We start from the raw sequence: 6,477 nt of genomic DNA, 5'->3' as shown, positions 1-6,477 counted from the left end.
CTTTGTGTAGTGGAGAAATGGACAGAGGGTTTGCTCATTTCTTCAGGGGAAACAAAACTTTGGTCCAAAACAGAAACACAGAAAGTGTTAGTAACAACACAATGCAGGTCAAACAGTGTACTCTAAATAGCAGAGATAAAGATACAGAAGCAACATTTCAGGCTTGATCAACAATACAGAAAGCGCTGTTTATTTAGCAAAATAAAAGCAGAGATGCAGTGATTCAGAGAGCTTATTTATTTATTTGTATATATGAATACTTGTCCTGTATAAGTATTATTTGTCTGCATGTGTGCTACGTCTGGTTGCATGTTTCCATGTGACAGTCTCGGATGGTTAGTGTGAGCAGTTCCTTTGGTCGTTCAACATTCCCACTGTCCGTGGGAAGAAGCTGCTCCTCAGCCTGGTGGTGCTGGCTCTGATCCTCCTGTATCTCTTCCCTGATGGAAGCAGTTGAAAGATGCCGTGTGTAGGATTTAGTATTGAACTGCAGCCATATTTGTGCTCTGCATGTAATGATAACAATGTTTACTTTGATTTCCAGAAGTCATTCGATAAGGTGCCACATAAAAGACTTGTGCAGAAGATAAGGATGCATAGAGTTGGGGGTGATGTATGAGCATGGATAGAGGATTGGTTAACTGATAGAAAGTAGAGAGTTGGAGTACAGGGTTTTTTTTCTTGTTCGCAATCGGTGGTGAGCAGGGTGCCGCAGGGGTTGGTGCTGGGCTCACAACTGTTCACAGAATTCATTGATGATGTGGAGGAGGGAACAGAGTGTAGTGAATCTAAGTTTGCTCATGACATTAAATTGAGTGGGGTGATTGAGTTATCTCAGGTTGTACTCGCTTGAATTTAGAAGAATGAGAGGGGATCTTATAGAAATGTATAAAATTATGAAAGGCACAGATAAGATAAGTTGTTCCCATAGACAGGAGAGACTAGAACTAGGAAACATAGCCTCGAAATTCAGGGTAATCAATTTAGGACAGAGATGAGGAGGAATGGCTTTTCCTAGAGTGGTGAATCTATGAAATTCACTGCCCATTGAAGCCGCGGAGACTACCTCAGTAAATATATTTAAGTCAAGGTTAGATAGATTTTTACTAAGTTGGGGAATTAAGGGATATGGGGAAAAGGAAAGTAGGTGGAGATGAGCCACTCATCAGATCCGACATGATATAATTGAGTGGTGGAGCAGGCTCGATGGGCCAGATGTTCTTATATTCTTACTTGCTACAGCTGAACAGGTACCTGTAAAGAAAAAATAAAATAGTAAGCTAATGGATACCAACAAAAGATTGTCAGTGAAGGACTTTGATAGAAGAAAAGGCCTCAGTTGAATCTTTGCATTACAATGATCCCTAATCAGCAATTCCCTTCAGGAAGAGGATCTGCAGGAATTGCAGGAGTGAAGGGATTTGCTCTTGATGCAGCTGAAAAAGTGACAACAAAATATTTGAAAAAAACATCTGTCCCAAAACCTCATAAACTCTGATTATTAATGGACCTGTTTGTACAACTAACTCAGCCTGAACAGAGGTGAATCCTTAATGTAGAAAACTTGATTAATAGTGAGGATTTTATTAGAATATTTCTCTGCTGAGATGGAATTGGTTATAATAAAACTGGGGCAACAAACAATTTACCAACAGCAAATGTAAAGTGGGAGAAACAAATGTGAAGAGGCCATGCAATTTATATAGAATGCTCTTTTTTTATTTCCCTGTTTGTGTGTGTGGTGTAATAGAATGTTGATAACCTTCACAGAACAATTGTAAAACTGCTTCCCATGGAGAGTGCTGACAAAGACTAATGATCTGGAGTCTGCTACAGATTATATGGTTTTAGCTCAAGGTTATGCCTGAAGCAGTAACCCATTGGAGCATCGAGCTGTATTCTGCACGGCAGTCCATGGCTAAAAATATTCCAAACACTTGATTTTTTTTTCCTTTACCTATCATTGCCCAGCTGTTTCCATGACGACTGCATTCACTGTGAGAGACAGCAATGTGTGTATCCATGCCAGTGTTTGAGGCACTGCTCCACATTGCACTGGGTGATTCTTGAATTGCTGATGTTACTCTGGCCTGACATGCACTGCTGACGAGCCAAATGGATTTGCTGAGAATCACTGGCAGGTTGCAATGAGTTTAAGGTTTTTAAGTTCATTTGCCACAAAATACCGAAAACAGTGAGAGTGAAAAAACATAAAAGTTTGCAGACGCTGCGATTGTAGCAAAAACACAGTAATGTTGGAGGATCTCTTCAGGTCTAGTAGCATCCATAGGAGGCAAACTGACATTTCAGGCCTAGCTCTTTTTCAAGGTAATTCCCTCCTATGGACTCTTCAAGACCTGTTGATTTTCTCCAGCATTTCTGTGTTTTTACCAAAATATTTTTTTTTTGTTTACATGTGTAAGTTGAGTCAGTTTTTTTTGGAACGACCAATAAGTGATAATTCTGCCTCACCTGCAGGAAGTAGGATTTCAGGATTGTATGTGCAGAGCAACAAAGGGATTTAGGAGTTGTGGTAAATAGTACCCTCAAGGCTGATACTCAGGTAGATGGTGTGGTGAAGAAGGCATTTGGAACGTTGGCCTTCATAAATTGGAGTATTGAATTCAAGAATAGGGAGGTTATGATGAAATTGTACAAGGCATTGGTGAGGCCAAATTTGGAGTAATGTGTACAGTTTTGGTCACCAAATCATAGGAAAGATATAAACAAAATAGAGAGAGTACAAAGAAGGTTCACAAGAATGTTGACAGGATTTCAAGGTTTGAGTTACAGGGAAAGGTTGTGCAGACTGGGGCTTTTTTCTCTGGAGCGTAGAAGATTGAGGCGGGACTTGATAGAGGTGTTTAAGATTTTAAAAGGGACAGACAGAGTAAATGTGGATAGGCTTTTTCAATTAAGAAAGGGGGAGATTCAAACTAGAGGACATGGTTTAAGATTGAAGGGGGAAAATTATAAGGGGAACATGAGGGGAAATTTCTTTACGCAGAGGGTGGTGGGGATGTGGAATGAGCTTCCAGCAGACGTGGTTGAGGCGGGATCATTGGTTACATTTAAGGAAAGACTAGATAGTTACATGGAGAGGAGAGGACTGGAGGGGTATGGACCGGGTGTTGGTCAGTGGGACTAGGAGGGTGGGGATTTGTTACGGCATGGACTAGTAGGGCCGAACTGGCCTGTTCTGTGCTGTAAGTGGTTAGAACAACAGGTTACACCAAAATTTCATTCTGCTGGATAAAGAGCACCATTTACAGAGTGTGTAATTATACTGAGAAGTTATACTGAGATGGCAGAGGTCGACAGCATCGAGTCCACGCTGCTGAAGATCCAGCTGCGCTGGATGGGTCACGTCTCCAGAATGGAGGACCATCGCCTTCCCAAGATCGTGTTATATGGTGAGCTCTCCACTGGCCACCGTGACAGAGGTGCACCAAAGAAAAGGTACAAGGACTGCCTAAAGAAATCTCTTGGTGCCTGCCACATTGACCACCGCCAGTGGGCTGATAACGCCTCAAACCGTGCATCTTGGCGCCTCACAGTTTGGCGGGCAGCAACCTCCTTTGAAGAAGACCGCAGAGCCCACCTCACTGACAAAAGGCAAAGGAGGAAAAACCCAACACCCAACCCCAACCAACCAATTTTCCCATGCAACCGCTGCAATCGTGTCTGCCTGTCCCGCATCGGACTTGTCAGCCACAAACGAGCCTGCAGCTGACGTGGACTTTTTACCCCCTCCATAAATCTTCGTCCGCGAAGCCAAGCCAAAGAATTAACACCAATCAAGGGCAGCATGAGAGCGCTGACATGGGGTTCATTCCAAAGCCTAATGTTTGCAGAGAAGAAATCTGCATTCAACCTTTTGGTGCATGCTTTCATTCTCTTGAGCCTCCTCCCCGACGGAAGTGTCTGGGATATGATGGGTCCGTTCCCAGGCAGAGGGAAATGTAGGTGGGAGTCCAAGGAGGGGAGAGAAGGTTGCCTGATGTTCTGAGCTGCATTCACCACTTTCTGTAGTTTCTTCTGATTTGAGCAGAGCAGCTCCCGTCTTTGATGTAACCTGCAAATATGCTTTTGATGGTGTTTCTGTAGAAGCTGTTGAGGAACAATGAGAACATGCTGAACTTTCTTAGTCTTCACAGATAGTGAAGGGGTTGGGTGAATTTTCTTGGCTGTCACTTCAATGTTCATGCCACAGGTCAGGTTATTGTAGATATTTATTCCTAAGAGGTTAAACAGGTTAGGACTTTATTTCCAGGTGCACAGAAGAATGAGGGGAGATTTGATAGAGGTATTTAAAATTATGAAGTGGATAGATAGAGTAGATGTAGATAGAGTTTTTTCCATTTAGGATAGGTGAGATGGAAACCAGAGGACATGGACTAAAAGTAAAAGGGGAAAAGTTTAGGAGGAACATGAGGGCAGGGGTGCATCATTGCAAAATAATGCCTATGGCAGGGGTGACCAATGCATCAAAAATGCATGACAACAAGGAGGTCTCATGAGAGTTGGTCTTGGTGGCTGCCATGTTGCATTTGGCATTGTATAATTGAGAGTGGACACAAGGATGAGGAAGGAAGATGCGTGTACCGAGTTTAGAAGAAACATATCTGTTCCTTGTGTGTCCGGGATGGCAGTGGCAGTGCCAAACAGAGGGATGGCCTGGGGGGGCTCAGGAGGGGGAATGGGGGGTGGGGGAGGCTGGGAGGCTGGTGGGGGAGCCTTCAAATGGCGCCCCCTTCAAGTGGCGGCACTCCCACTTCTGCGGCGCCCCCCTTCCAGTGACACCCTGGGCATGTGCCATGCCTGCCATACCCTAGATGCACCCTCCGTGAGGGGGGGATCTTCACACAGAGAGTGGTGGGAGTGTGGAACGAGCTGCCAGCTGAAGTGATGAATTCGGACTCAATTTGAACATTTAAGAAGAATTTGGACAGGTACATGGATGGGAGTGATATGGAGGGATAGGAACTGGATGCAGGTCAGTGGGACTAGGCAAAAGAAATGGTTCAGCACAGACTAGAAAGGCCAAAGGGGTCTGTTTCTGTGCTGTAATAAGAATGAAGTTATCTGCTCTTTTGATGTCAGTAGTGCCATTAATGAGAATAGTGGCATTCACTCTGCCCCCTCTCCTAAAACCTTTGATTATCTCTTTTCTCTTATTGGCATTGAGAGGGAGGTCACTACCTTGGCACCATACCACTTGACTTTCGATCTCTTTCCTGTATTTCGGCTCAGCATTATTTGAGACCCAACCCACTGCAATGGTGTTGTTGGCAAAATGTGACATCTGATGTCACAATAATGAGTGTGGCATGTGAGCTCACACATTGGAGTGTGTAAATTGGGAATGTACCAGAGCTCAGATAGACAACTGCGGGTCTTTAACTGTACTCCAGGGAGTTCAGAAGAATGTTTCCCATGGTAGGGGAGTCTAGGACAAAAGGACACAACTTCAGGGAACTCATTTAAAATAGAGATGCCAGAGAGTGGTGAACCTCTGGAATTTGCTGCCACCGGCAATTGTGGAGGTCGTGTTGTGGGTGTATTTAAGGCAAAGATTTCAGTTTCTGAATAGACAGGTTATCAAAGATTATGGGGAGAAGGCAGGGGAGTGGGGCTGAGTGGGAGAATGGATCAGCTCATGATCCAAATGGCCTACTGCTGCTCCTCTATCTTGTGATCTTGTGAAGCTGCTCTCAGTGGATCAGATAAAGCTCCATAATCCTGCCACATGCAGTTACAAGTGCTGGTGAATAAGTGGATGTTCCATTTTGGTTTCTTCCTAAGAATTTCCAATTCCTTTCACTCGTCATGGCAAATGGATGCTGCAAAAGTTTCAGGGACCGACAACATCCCAGCTGTAGTGCCAAGGAAATCCACTCCTTGGAAATCAACAATGATCCATTATTACAATTGGTAAAGAGGGTCGATTGGTGTAAGGGCACCGTTTGTACTTAAACTCCCCTCTCACTCATTACTCAACACAGAAAGCATACGGAAGATGTAAAAACACGAGGCTGGAGAAAGTCAGCAGGTTAAACAGTGTCCTTTTTCTAGCAAATGATGAAAATACATAACTAATGTTTCAGACTTGAGCCCTTCAACAAGGTATGAGCAAAATGTAGGCAGGTGCCTACATACCTTGATGAAGGTCTCAAACCTGAAACGTTGGTTTTGTATCTTTATCCTTATATAAAGGACACTGTTTGACCTACTGAGTTTTTCCAGCCTTGTGTTTGTACTTCAGTCATAGAATCTGTAGACTTAAATGTTTTACTTCTTGCATGATCTGTCATCTGAAACTAAAGCAAAATTCAGGCCACAGATTTAACCTGAAATGAGTGATTAAAAATTAGAAATGGTGGCACCGATCTTTGTGTAACACTGCATTCCCTTTTTCAATGATGTGAATGCTTGATATGACTGTTAGGAAAACAACATTTTCCTGATTAAAAGGGT

General features: G+C 43.5%; 1 long non-coding RNA gene across 1 annotated transcript; it reads right to left on the bottom strand.

Moving 5' to 3' along the window:
* Positions 1 to 1,075: 1,075 nt before the first annotated feature.
* LOC138741867 (uncharacterized) lies at positions 1,076 to 5,284 on the bottom strand. The gene is made up of 2 exons (XR_011343829.1): positions 5,203 to 5,284; positions 1,076 to 1,254 (listed from the first exon to the last, which is right to left on the bottom strand). It is a non-coding gene; the product is annotated as an uncharacterized lncRNA (long non-coding RNA).
* Positions 5,285 to 6,477: the final 1,193 nt, after the last annotated feature.

This window comes from Narcine bancroftii, chromosome 8 (assembly GCF_036971445.1).
Source record: "Narcine bancroftii isolate sNarBan1 chromosome 8, sNarBan1.hap1, whole genome shotgun sequence".
Classification (NCBI taxonomy): domain Eukaryota; kingdom Metazoa; phylum Chordata; class Chondrichthyes; order Torpediniformes; family Narcinidae; genus Narcine; species Narcine bancroftii.
Note: the sequence above shows the minus strand (reverse complement) of the source record. Positions and strands in the feature narration are given on the sequence as shown.